This window comes from Episyrphus balteatus, chromosome 3 (assembly GCF_945859705.1).
Source record: "Episyrphus balteatus chromosome 3, idEpiBalt1.1, whole genome shotgun sequence".
NCBI lineage: Eukaryota > Metazoa > Arthropoda > Insecta > Diptera > Syrphidae > Episyrphus > Episyrphus balteatus.
Genome location: NC_079136.1, coordinates 83814628 through 83829331, shown reverse-complemented (window position 1 = coordinate 83829331; position 14704 = coordinate 83814628). Strand labels below are relative to the sequence as shown.

Genomic DNA, 14704 nt, shown 5'->3' with positions numbered 1-14704 from the left:
ACTTTAATTGCATTTTTGGCAAACAATCATTTATGACGTAACCTCTTTCCCAAGCAGATATCTGTGGACCAAAGTTTTGAAACATGTTTTGGTTTTTATAGATATGAGTTCACAGTGAACAAAAAATGCATTTATATAAAAGAAATTACAAATTTATTTTTCTCAAATTAAATGCAAAATGGGTGCAAAATATTTTTTTCATATTCGTCAAATTTCTTACAATTTTGACTATTGAATGATACATCAGCTTTTTCAATTAGGTACCTATAAATTTGATCCTGTTGTAAGGCCAAATAATAAAAATTTTTAGATATTCGGCGAATATTAAAAAAATAAAATGTACGACTGGGTCGCACGTACTTGCTCTTGTAGTTCACAGTATCTTTATCTTAAATATCTATTGGAAATTTAAGATTTTGTTTAGTGTCGAGAAAAAAATTAAATTCAAATTTTTTTTTCAAAAATGTGTTTAAAAATATTTTTTTATATTTTATACTTCAAAATGATGTCTGGAAATTTTTAATAAAATTGACTTATGCTGTGATGAAATTTATGAACTTAAAAAATATGTAAATTTTTGAAAAACGGCAACGCCATATTTCCTTTCTCCGCATTTTTTGAGAAAAACTAAAAACGCAGTTTTGTTAGAATCAATAAGTCTATTACGTATACCAAATTTGATCAAAATCGTTAGAGCCGTTTTCGAGAAAGTTGCAATACCTCAAAAACGTTATATGGGAGATATGCGTTAAAAAGGCGATATTAAAAAAATAAAAAAAAAAAAACGGGTCTAGGGAATAGCGTAAAAAGCATCTGTACCAAGTTTCAAGCAAATCCATCCATCCGTTTAGGCCCTAGCTCGATGTACAGATGGACGAACAGACGCACAGACCGACGCGACGGACGGCATGACGAAAACCACTTTTTTGATATTCTCCATCATCGTAATATTGGTTTTGATTAAAACCTCAATTTTTTTTTCTACACGAAACCAATACTTGCCCTATAGAGCAAGTAAAAAATTAATGCACACATTTTGCCTTGATTTTTTTTTTTTTTTTCAATTCAGAAAATTTTGTATTTGCTAAAATTTGTTTTTTTTTTTAATGCAAACTAATTTTTAGTTTCAGAAAATTTTTTCTATTTTCAGTTGCAATAAATGTTTTTTTTTATACAATTTTTTTTTTATTTGCAATAAATACTTTTTTGTAGTTTCAAATGCATTTTCTTGATTGATTTTTTAACAACCCTGGTATTGAAATAATTTAGTGTTACCATAAAATTTTGAATGGCAAAGGAATTTGGTGTTTTTTCATGATCCCCAAACCAACCATTGTCCAGTTAAAATAACCATAACCAAACGTCATCAACGTGGTCCTTATCATATCGTCGGCACAACGCCAAAACCGCGAATCTGCATTTTTGGACATTTTCACTTTAATGTGTCATTTTAGTTGTTATCGGTTATCGGTCTATTCACTGCGTCGATCCCAATCCTCCATCTGTTGCCTAGGCTAGAAGTCTAAAATACTAATTTTTGTTGCACGAGTGTCCATAAGATTGCATGTGTTTCCAAAACTTTGAAGTCGTTTTTCTCAAAACTACAATTTAGCAGATTCGTGATTTTGGCTTTGTGCCCACGATTAGAGCTGTAGCAAATCGTATGTATTCGTTACTAAAATGCGGGTATTTGCTTCAGTAACGAGTAACGAAACGTTACTTTCTAAACAGTATCGTTACTCGCATGTTTCCTTACTAGGTACTGAAGTAACGAAACATACGAGATACGAAACATACGAGTAACGACCCCATTCCAATTTCAATACTAAATCATCCGATATATGAGATACGAAACGAAGTGATACACTCAATTTGTCGCATTTAGCATGTCGTATCGATATCGTTACCGTAGTCGGAATGCTAACTCCAGATAATTATCTGGAGTTTACTTTTGTCTCGATAAAAACAGTAGTTCCAAGGTATAGTTGAGCTATCGATAATAAATTTATACAGAAATATCAAAAGACCCGTTTTAGTATTTTCTCTATGTGGCCGAAATACATACATATACCCATGCCGCAACCAATGTGTTTATGACCTTTTTGTTAGTGGTCTTAAAATGTAGCTTAAGAATGTACAAAAGTGTTTTGGTTTTTGAAAAAATTTGTTAATTTTCAGTGCAAAATTTTCAACTGAAAAAAAAGCCGAGAAAACGAGGTTTGAAAATCACTGTCATAGAAAAAAAAATTAAAAATTGTTCGACATGGTTGTATTGAAGTGTTAATATTCCGGGATCTGAGCGGTGTTCTTTTCAAATAAAGGTCTCTAAAGAATTGTGATAAGATTACTGAACGGATATAAACAAAAAATTACCAAAGTTTTGTCGAAAAAATCGAAAAAAAATAAAAAAAAAATTTCCACGTTTGATTAAAAAAAAAAAATCGAAAAAAAATCAGTATAGCTACCTTCAAACTCTTATAACACGAGAACGCCGCAACTTAAATTAATGCTTATGGCTTTAAAATGTAGCTTAGATTATACAAATTGTTTTTTTTTTTTCAAACAAAATTTTTTTTCCCTCTTATACCAACGTACGAAAGATACTTAAAATACCAAACATACGAAACGTATCAAATACATGAAATAATAAATGAAGCATGCGAAAGTAACGAAAGTAACGAAACATACGAAATATACGAAAAATACGAAGCATACGAAAGTAACGAGTAACGATGTTATTGATGCGGTCACTAGTATCAAAAGTAACGTATACATGCGGGTACTCATTTTGTCGTTACTTTTGCAGCCCTACAGACGATATTTGCAGGGTTATCTTTCTTTGAATTAGGATTAAAAATCGTGTTGCTTCAGGGAGATAAATGTTATTTTATTTAAGAAAAACACTGTTGACAGCTTCTGTACATATCGCAAAAGTTCAAAGCCGTTAAGAGAGAATTCTAAAAATTAGGGTCAGTGACAGTTGAGACACAAAATCAATCCTTCTGGTGCTCCTTACCTCATTATTTTCTATCCTAAATACATGTGAATGGGTCCATGCAAACGGAATACACTGACAACACTTTGTTGTATTAGCGCGGTACAATGCAATGCTAACCGAAATCTGCTCAAAGTCCTCTTATAGAAATTTTTTCATAATTATCTATTATATATATTAAAGTTTGGTTTTGTGTACGTTCGCTAACCGGCCACACCGACTGACTTATTTTCTTAATTTTTTTTTAAATCAAAGAGGCATAAGAGGAGAAGGTTTAAGGCAAAAAAAATTTAAGATTTTATAGGGTAAATAGGGGTAACACGACATTGAAAAAAGAGGCTATTTTCTAAACGGTAAGTCGTAAAGAGTTGACTTTTTTTTAAATGATAGACAAATTTATTGTAAGGTTGAAAAAGGTATTGAAAAAATTCAAAAAAATTTTAAAACCAAGTTGTGAAGGTTTTTTTGCAGTCATAGACCTTCGACAAAAGACTAATTACAGGTACGCAAAATTTTGCACAGAAATTTGAGTTACACCATGAGAAAGATATTTAAAAAAAAAAATTAGGGGTCTAAAACGGATTTTTTTCATAGGCCCTGTATTTTGAAATAAAAATTTTTGAAAAACAACCTAATTTTTAGGGACATTTTTGAGTAGTCTTTTATTTTTTTGGAATTTTTTAAAGTCTGAAAAAAATCTCAAACTTATAGGAAACTAGCTGACCCGGCGGACTTCGTTCCGCATTTTTCTAGCATTTATTTCCAATTTTTGGCTTTGTAATGTGTTAAACTTTTCCAATATAAAAAAAAAATCTGGCCACAATTTGATATATGGAGCACAAACATTAAATTGTATAAAGTATTAAAAAAAGCAAACCATTTGTTTGACAGCTATTATACTTTTAATTGGAATGTGTACGAAGTTTCATTAATATTATTATTAAGATATAACAACATAAATCTTCAGCAGAAAGCAAAATGGTGCTATGTTCTTAACAGATCCTATGGAGTTACAATAATTTTGCTTTCCAGGCGATATGTATGTTGTATGCATGCCACTGTTTTTTTTTTGTTATTGGCACGGGTTTTTTGCGTCAAATAGTAAAAAAATGTTTTTAAAAACAAAATCTTATGTGTCTCGAAATCCATTTAATCACTTGCAATCGCTACTAAAATTTGATATGTTTTTGGCTATTTAGGAATTTCAAAAAGTAGCGATCTTATTTTGTAAATTGTAAAAAACCCGACTTAAAATGAAAAGGTCCCGTCTTGATTCTATGCATACGTCTAAATATTAAAATATTTTCTTAAAAAGATTAAATCATTTTAAATTAATGCGGAAATTGTATTAATAAATTGGTAGTTGAAACAATTTAAACAAATTTAAGTTTCAGTCTATCATACCAATTTTCAACTGTGAGATAGCTTAGTGGTAAACAATTTTAATTAAGGAAATAACATTTTAAAGAGTTAAATCATGTTTGTTTTTATTAGCCTTGAATATGAGCTCTTTGAACCCCAAATATTTAATTTGCTCATAACTTTACAGCAGCGCAGGTCCAACTATAAAACAAAACCTGTCTCGAATGAACCTTATCAAACGCAAAAAATTACATAAAAGTCTATACAGCCGTTCGGACTCGAAATATGGAATTTAACTATAACTTGACAACAGCGTCAAGTCTTTCGAACTCCAAATATGGAATATTTGCCCATAATTTGACAACAGCGTCACCTACCGCATACAATTATAATTTACAAAACATGGATGGACCTTATCACACAAACGAACTTTCACAAAAATCTGTCAAGTCTTTCGGACTCCAAATATGAAATTTGTCTATACATTCTTAGGCAACAGTGCCACCTACCGGGTCCAATTTATGAAAAAAAACATGTTTTGAATGAATTTTATCAGACACAAAAAATTTCATAAAAATCTGTCCAGTCGTTCGTTCAAAATATGCAATATTCCTAGAACATGACAACAGCGCCACTAACTCAAACTACTCAAAATATGCAATTTTCTTAAAACTTGACAACAGTTCCAAACTACTGGGTCCAATCATGCAACAAAACTTGTCTCGAATGAACCTTGTCATAACACAAAATTTCACAAAAATCTGTCCAGTCATTCGACCCCAACTATGGAATTTGCCTATAACTTGAAAACAGCGCCACCTACCGGATCAAATTGTAAAACAAAACCTGTAAAGGATAGACCTTATCACATACACAAAATTTCACAAAAATCTGTTATTCGACCCCAAATTTGGAATTTGCCTATAAATTGACAGCAGCGCCACCTACCGGGTCCAATTATAAAACTAAACTTGTTTCGGATGGACCTTTTCACATACATTTCACACAAAATTGCAGAAAAATCTGTCTAGTCGTTTAGGATTAGGGTCACAAACAAACGCACAGGAGAAATATATACAATAGATACAAACCATAACTCTGATTGATGACACCTTACATACTTTTGTTGATCGTTTAACTTCGGCACAATGGTTTGCACAAATATTTTTAATTTATTCAACGTAATTGTATTGCCTTTCGCGTAGTATTTCTGATCAAGAACATCTTGTTCTGCACGATTTGGAACAACCAATCCTAACTGTGCCAATGCTTTGCTCGCAATAATAAAACACGTGTCCTCAATGAAGATCAGAGACTGAATATACATTTTATTTGTGCAGTCCATATGTGGATTTAATGTCACAAGACGAATAATTATTTGTTTCACTCAAAATTATTTTATTTTGAAAGCCTTACAAATTAAGCTTAGTTAAAATTTTTAAAAAGCGAGAGTGTTTTTTTACTCGTTCAAATTGACAGCTATGTAAGGATGCGCGAAAAGGTATTATTTTTTTTGATACAAACCATCTACATATAAAAACCTTTAAAACAAAACAAAAATTACCAAAATCGGACCAGCCAAACGCGAGTTTATCGGCCACACCGGCTAACTTATTTTGCTTATTTTTTTTTAAATCAAAGGGAAATAAGAGTAGAAGGTTTTAGGCTAAAAAATTAATGATTTTATAGGTTAAATAGGGGTAACACGACATTGAAAATAGAGGCTATTTTCTAAACGGTAAGTTGTAGAGAGTTGAATTTTTTTTAAAATGATAGATAAATTTATTGTAAGGTTGAAAAAGGTATTGCAAAAATTCTAAAAAATTTCAAAATTAAGTTGTGAAGTTTTTTGTGCAGTGAACACATGTGGTAGAACTTCGACAAAAAGCTTATTAAAGGTAGGGAAAATTTTTTACGGATTTTGAAATTTGAATTTTTGAAAAACAACAAATTTTTAGGGACATTTTTGAGTAGTTTTTAATTTTTTTGTAATTTTTATAAGCCTCCAAAAAATCTCAAGCTTATAGGAAATATAGGATTTAGTCATGCGCAAGCATTTACAAATTTTTAAATTTTAAAATGATTTTTGACCGAATAACGGGAAAAACAAGTTTTTTTGTCCCAAGTTTTTTGGCCGTTTTTAACATAGGCCATATTTTACATAGGCCACTTTTGCTAAAAGTTTAAAAGTGTATATTTTTAAACTCATTTTACGAACTTTTCAAGTTTTGATTCCCTTTTTCATTTAAAATGTTAACTTATTATAGAGTCGAAAATTAAAAATAAATACAAAAAATGGCGTCAGCTAGTATAAATATAAAAATAGAAGTTCAATAAACATAATTTTAATAATTTTTTTATTATTTTTGTTATTTTTTTTTCTTCGTTATTATAAAATAGAAGTCCATTAGATATACAATTTTGTTTATAAATTTTATTTGTCTAGATTTTTAGTTAAACCAATTATCTTCTTCAATGATCCGATATCTATCTTGTTACTTTGATTATTTCTGTATAGTACATTTTTTTAACAAGAATTTTTTCTATAGTTCCCAAAGAACAAAAATACTATCAGATGATTATACAATAACTCTCCAACAAAAGAAAAAAAAAATAAAAAATCGTTTACGATTAAATTAAACAACAAAAACATAATTCATAGATTTTTTTTTTTCTTTTCTAAAAAAGAACAATTTACTCGTAGGTGGCATTTCAAGAATTCCAAAAATAAAAAAAAAAAACACCATTCCCCAAAGTGAGCGATATTCAAATGTACGCTATTGAATATGAAAATTATTATTTTTTTTCTCCTCTCCTCCGTTGGCTATTATACGACTCTATTTATCTACGTCCTGATGGTAGCAAGCATACACTAGCTGCCCGCTGTTGTCCTTTCCATTTCACTGCACTAGACGACAATGTAAGTGGGCACACTATGGCTTGGCCTGGCTTGAGTTGGGCTGGCCAAGCAGAGATCCTTATCTCTAGGAAAAATTTTCAAAAATTCTCTAAAAGTCTGGACTTGTGCCAAATTGGAATTATATTACAAACAGACATCGGGACATATCCATTATATATAGTTTGGAATGGAATATTACCTAAAGAAGAGATTCTGACAGTACTCATTTAGATTTGCTGGTGTTTCGTTGTTTCGAATTAATGTTATTACCTACTATCTAGTTTTTTTTGTCTGTATAAAAAGTTTCTATATACTATAGATGGGCAGCAAGCAATCAATGGTCGCCTGTGTCGGTTCCTATGATGATGGTCCTGGGTGTTAGCCATGTGAAGGAGAAATTTGCATTTTTACCCAAAACCAAAATAAAAATCATTCTAACAGTCTGTAGGTACTCGGAGCTTGGGTTACTTATATATACATTCATACGTTGGTATACAAAATCAGTAGCGGCTCTTCTTGATGACTTAACCGTGTGGAAGCCAAGGGCGATTTGAAAAAAAAAAAATAATCCAATTTTCCCTTTATTTTTCTTCAAAATGTTTATACTTTTAATAGTTACAAAGGACATAACTTTTTGACACCTTTCAAAATACGAGTAATACGAGGGGCCCAAATTATTACTGAATGATACTTGTCTGTAACCTATCAGCACACGTGAAAAAAATGTATTATGCCTCGCTGAGGATCAAGATTTCCCTTAATCATTTTAAGGTTCTTTTAACAATGTGGTTAAAAATATGTCCAAGTAGTTTTCGAATACGTAACTAGATTCTAATATTTTAACATAGGGGGCGACCTTCAATTGGTGCAAGTCAAATTTGGTCGAGTGTAAACTGGAAATATACATAATATCCTTTAGAGAGATATATGTTAGTATGCAAAATGGTCAAGAGTATGAGATAGCTGCTATCTGGGGAGGAGATTGGTTGGCTGATTTATAATTTCTTTCTTTGATTTGCATAAAAACTGTAAAAATATTTTTGATTTATTCTTTCATTTGAATACTTTGAAGGAAATTCTATATAGGTACATAGATATTATACACCTTCATTCCACCCAAATCATACATGAGTGAGCTTTAAAAGATATGGGGGAGACATTTCGGTAATCTAATTTCGAACTTATTTTTTTTTTTTTTTTTTTCATTTTGACAGAAATCCTACGAAAGGGATTTGAAAAAATTAAAAAAAAAAAATAAGTTAGCTATCAAGGTATCTACCGGAAAAAGAAGGAGAAAATGAAAATCATTTTTTAAAGAGTCTATAAAGAAGTTATTTTAGATTATTAATTTTTATATTTTTTTAAGATAGTACCTATCAAGCTTTTGAATACATTTTAAAACGGGAAATGAGGAATTGAAGGAAAATTTGAGGGTTTTATTAATTTCAATTATTGGGTGGACTCAAAATAAGTCTGTACGTAAAAGTTCTATTAAATTTGTCTCTAAAAATTTTTGTATAAACCATCCCCAGGTTGTCAAAATTTACAATATTTTCAGCATTTCTATGAACATTAGTGGAATTTTTCTGTGAAATTGTTTAAAATCATTTAATCTTCTGTAAGCAAGGTGCGGGTAGTACCTAAGGCATAGCAAATGAATAAATTGTATTTTTAATCAAAAATAGTAAATATTTAAGAATTATGTCAGTTTTTGCGCTAAGGAAAAAAATTGAAAATCCATTTAGGTAGCCTTACTTTAAGTACACAGAGAAAAATATGACCCGCTAAAAACTAACAGATTGCCATATTGTTTTACCTTCCATACATTTCATAAGGAAATCTTATTAAAATCAACGATTAATAAGTTTTTTTTTAAGGAGATTTCTTATTATTTTTATAGAGAAAATCTTATTAAAATTTGACTGAAAAGTTGTGTTTTTTTTGCAACTTAGCACCAGAACAAAAATCGCGATCAATATTTTCATGGCAGGTTGGTCCAGGTGGTAAGGTGGGCGACTAATGATTTGAAGTCTCCAGTTCGATTCCCAGCCTGGTCATCGTTTTTTTTATTTTTTTGCAGATTTTAAAACAATAAGGATAACCCGATTGTTTTAATAAGGTTTCCTTCTTGGATGAAAACCATAGAGAAATCTTATTGTTTTTGTTCTATTTTATGTGGTCTATTTTTCTCTGTGTACTACTACATATGTATACTAAAATACCAGAAACATAAGAAATAATAATGAGTACACATGAGCCCAATTTGAATAGGCAAACATCAGTTGTATTCTAAATGTTAAAATCCATCAAAAACTATTTCAAATTACATATATGCAACATAAACAACATTGCTTTGTATCATATCTAATCTTACAAAACTATCAAGTCAACTAACCTGGGTTTCCTTAGTGCCATTTTTAAGAAGGTTAAAGTAAAAAATAAAAAAATTAATCAAGCAAAATTTATCGATTTTTGTTTTTTTTTAAGCTTGTTCCAATTTGGTCCAGTTCTGATTATGGCATTAATCAGAAAACCGTTATATAGCCAAAGAAGGTGTTTTTGAAGTTATACTTCTTTTGCTGCGTTGGGGTGTGAAAATTTACTTTTTGAAAAGAAGTTAGCAAGTTGCACCATTCGTAAAAAAAAAAAATTGAGATAACATTTTTCCATGACATTACGATGGTAGAGAATGCCAAAAAAGTGGGTCCCGGAAGTCCGTCTGTCTGTCTGTCTGTCTGGCAGTCTGTCTGTCTGTCTGTCTGTATAAGGATCTACAGCCTAAACGGATGGACCGATTAATGTCAAACTTGGTATGTAGAGTTATTTGGCGACTCTCCAGAGGGGCTTTGGAATTAATTTTTTTGGACCAAAAATAACGGTACTTGTCATGTACCGATTTTAGTAAAATTGAAATATCTCAAAAACGGCTTCATCGATTTTGTTTTAAAAATTCTTATATTAGTTTTAAGCTAAGGTCTATCTTCTAATGAAATTTTTTTTTGGAAAATCATTATTAACGGTACCTGCCATAGAACCGTTTTTTTTTTTAAATCCGATTATCTCCGAAGCCTCTCGATTTCAACGAAACTTTTTGTGAAGAAGCATTTATATAATGCAAATATAAGCCAAAAATTAAATTTTGAAAAAAATAATTTTTGGATTTTAAAAAAAAATTTGAATTTTTTTTTTGAAAAATTAAATTTTCGAAAACGTTACATTGAATTTTTTTAAAATTTTGTTTTTAGATGTCGATTACTGATTTCTGCAAAATGGCATACCAATTTTATTTAAAAAATTTTTTTTCCAAAAAATTATTTATAAAAAATTAGTTTTTTAAAAAAACGGCTCCAACGATTTTGAAAATTTTTTTTCTTAAAATGCATCTTAATATATCAATCAAAACTGCATACCTACTTGTTTTGGGGGGCAATTTGATTTCAGATTTTATATTATTTTTTTAAAAAACGAATTTTATTTTTCTGTACCCATATAGTAGGTACCTACATTTTCTAAATTTCTATATAAAAAGTCTAAAAAATTTAAGCAACTTGAACTCAAAGAGCAAGTTCGTGCGACCCAGTCGTGCATTTTATTTTTTTTTTTTTTTAATGATCATAAATTTCATAGTTTCTCTACCATCTAGTTAGATAAAAAAGAATTTTTTGAGCCATTAATAACGGTACCACCTGTCTGTATGATAGTTCTTTTTTGTTTCTGATATTTTCGCAAACAATTCAATTTCAACAAAAACCAGTAGCACAAAAAAAGCCTTTTAGATTTTAAAAAATTAACTTTGATCGAATATAACTCCTAGATGTATAAATTTGACTAAATAATTACAAGCTCGTTATTTTTAATAATAATAATACCGTCTGTGTCTACAAATTTTATACCGGTGAAATTGTGTTTTAATTTAATGAACGACGAAACTTTGGTAAAATTAAAACTGAACCAACTCCTTTTTTGAACAGCCCTATGCATTTAGGTAAAAATTAAACAAATCTATTTTTTTAGAATTTAGAAAAAAAAAATCAAGGAGTACTTCTTGCCGAAATAGTTTGTTAAAACTTCCATTAAATTCATTGATTGAGAAAACAAAAGAAAGGTCTCTTTAAGTTCTATTTACCTACAACTTCTAACTAAAATTTTCTTATAGAGGTCAGGAGACAGGTTGCTGGGTTATTTGAAACCAAACAAATTCTTTCTTATTCATATAATCTGAAGCCGATATCTTTTGACCAAATTCTTGAAAGTGGGTTTGAATTAGAGATATGAGTTAGTTAGTTATTCAACAGGTCTACGCATTTAGGCGAAAAAATCAAAAATTTATTTTTTACCTTACAAAACGTAAAATGATTTTTTCCAGTTTTAGTATGCAATTTTACTAAAATAAAATGTTAAAAAAAAAAAATCTTAAAATGTTTTTCAAACATTTTGAAATTTTTTTTAGTGAGATCTCTTTCTAAGAACCTTGAAATTTTTGTATCATAGGTTCTCAAAACTACAAAGTTTGAGCTTGAATTTTTTTTAATTGCAATATGACAATTTTTAAGGGAAATACAAACACTTGAAATAACTCAAAAAATTTGAATATCTTTTTTATTCCTCAATTTATTCCACTAGTTTATTTTGTGATTTGCACGTTTATGAAATTAATGATATAATAATGACTAAGTAGAATATTTAAACATACCTACAATTTTCAATTATTAAAACTAAAGTTGAATTTTGGATATTACGGACCTCGAAATTTCCTACCCCCATGATTTTAACCACTGTACAATGTACATATATGATTCAAGTTTACATTATATTAATTTATTTATAAAAGTATCTTATAACAATATTATTAAAGACATTTTAAAACAAAAGAATTTGTTTGCTGCTTTCTTTTGACTACCCTCAAACTCCAACTCAAATGCTTTTCTGTACAAAAGATCAGAACCCAAAAAATGAAAAGATAATACGATTCACCCTAACTGAGTACTATTTTATGTTAATTTTGAATGCGTGGATAATTTTCAATCCATAATGCTCTGGTTCCGTTGAAAAATAAAATGAAAAAAAAAAAAAAAAAAATAGATGAATTCTAAAGACAATCTCAGCTTTTTTGATTTATATTTATACACACAAAACAACTTATGGCATACCTAGCTACTTATTTCTACGTTCCTTCCCTACGAAACTTCGCCATGGTCGACTTCTAAGGTTTCGGCCGGTTGATGTGGGTATACCAGAGGAGAGTGAATATGGAACTTCTTGACTTTTTATATTATCAACAACAAATTCTTTTTAGATTTGAAACTGCAGATGGATGTTTGATAAGCCACAATAGCCCATGGATATGATTTTTCTTTGATTTAAATATACAAAATTCGAATAATAAATAAAAGAACGGTCCAGCGCAGCTCTAAGACCATCCATGAGTAGGAAGTATAATGTCTTTTACTTTATTTTTTTTTTTTTGTAGATATTATATTTGTGTTTGTTTAGGCAATGACATTTTATGTAAATTTTATGCTCGTATTATTGCCTCTGAAAAATTTTATTTCGGCCAAGGAACGATGTGTTTTTTAATATCCTAGAATTTTACTACGGTTTTTTTTTTTTTTTTAATAATTCATAAATAAATATCCTTCGTGTTGTGTTTATTTGATTTTGTCTTGAATAAAATCAAGAAGATGGACTTTTGGTTATTGTTACTGGGCCTAGAAGTTGAAACGAAAAAAAATAGGAAAAAATCTTAATACCGAAACACAAAACAAAATTATTATTATTTACATACACTACATTTTTGTATCAAAATGGAAATGCTAAATAAATGAACGATTAATAGCTAAAACCTTTGACAAACATTTTGGTTTACCCGAAAAGTATTCTTTAATTTTAAAACATTATGTTAATAGTGGAGTAAAATTAGATTAATACCTCGGAATCCAGAGAAAGTCGATGAATCTGTAAAACGAGTATAGGACTGCATTATTAAAAGGTCAAATAAGAAAGTTAAAAAAAAAAATTTCACCGCTCTCGATTACAATAACTTTTAAGGACCGTTTACAGAAAAATGTGTCATTATGTATGATATATTGATCTATATAACCTACAATATGGCATACCAACTTAAATTTTAGTTTTTTAAGATTTTCGAAAATTATCCACGTTATATCCCAACAAGTTATCCCTTGTCTAAAAAAAAGTAATTTTCAAAAATTTTCTCCAAATCCATCAATTGGGACATCAAAAGGAAGGACTCTTTAGACTCTATTCATAACTGAAAACCAAAAGTTTGTAGGAGTTCGGGTGGCTGAATTATTTGCAATCGAAATATTTTTTTATTCCTTCATTCGGAAGCAGATATTTTCGGATGAAAGTCCCGAAACAAGTTTTGGTTTACAGATATGAGATCACAGTGACTAGGCCAATGCATTCAGCTAAAAAATAAAAATTATACTGACTTACAGCAGATAAGCTGTATTAAAAACTATGAAAATCGAATTCTCGATTTAGTATTTTCCTCTGACGCTATTAGTACTCTTGTTCTAGAGTCTAGAACTGGTATCACGTATCACTAATATAGACGGTTACCATCCACCTTTGGATATCTTCTTTGACTGGAGCAATCATATTACTGAAAACAGTAACAGGGATAAAAAATATACTTACATTATCTAATATTGATGAAGCAGTTACAAATTTTTATAACATCCTTAACAGCTGCCTTGTAAATTCCATTTCCATGAAAAAATCAAATAATAATAATAATAATAATAATAATAATAATTTTAGTTTACACAAAAGACCTAAAAATACTAAGAAATAAACGAAATAAAGCATGGAAACTTTTTTTAAGAACCCTTTCACCAGTTGATCACGCTTCTTACGTTGAACTATTTGAAGAATTCAAAACTCATTCAAAAAATTTGTACACCGACTATATGATTGAGAAAGGAAATTCCCTAAGAAAAGATCCAAAGTCATTTTGGAACCTTGTTAACTCAAAGAAAAACTCAGATGGATATCCGGCAAACTTCTTTCATGACGATATTACATTACATCAAACATTTGACATTTGCAATGCTTTCGCCAATAACTTTCGTAATTCATTTGTTAATGAGACTGTTGATGTTGACGAAATCTATTTCAAAAATTTACATTCATATTCCGAAACGAGTTGTACGAACATCCCTGTACTGCAAAGTACTGTGTTAGACCTTCTTTCATCCTTAAATGATGATTGTTCTGCTGTCCCAGACGGTGTGCCACCAATAGTATTAAAAAAACTGTAGAAACTCCCTAGTTCAGCCTCTAACATTTTTATTCAAACTTTCCATCAAGTCAGGAAAATTTCCCTCCATCTGGAAAAAGTCATTCCTCACTCCTGTTTTCAAGAAGGGTTATAAGACAGATATAAAGAATTATAGGCCTATTTCGAAACTATCCTGCATTCC

The 14704-nt window shown here is 29.8% G+C and overlaps 1 long non-coding RNA gene across 1 annotated transcript in view; it reads right to left on the bottom strand.

Annotated features, from left to right (window-relative positions):
* Positions 1-14704, bottom strand: part of LOC129914653 (uncharacterized) — a 47605-nt gene that overhangs the window by 1722 nt on the left and 31179 nt on the right. The gene's annotated exons all lie outside the window — the stretch shown is intronic.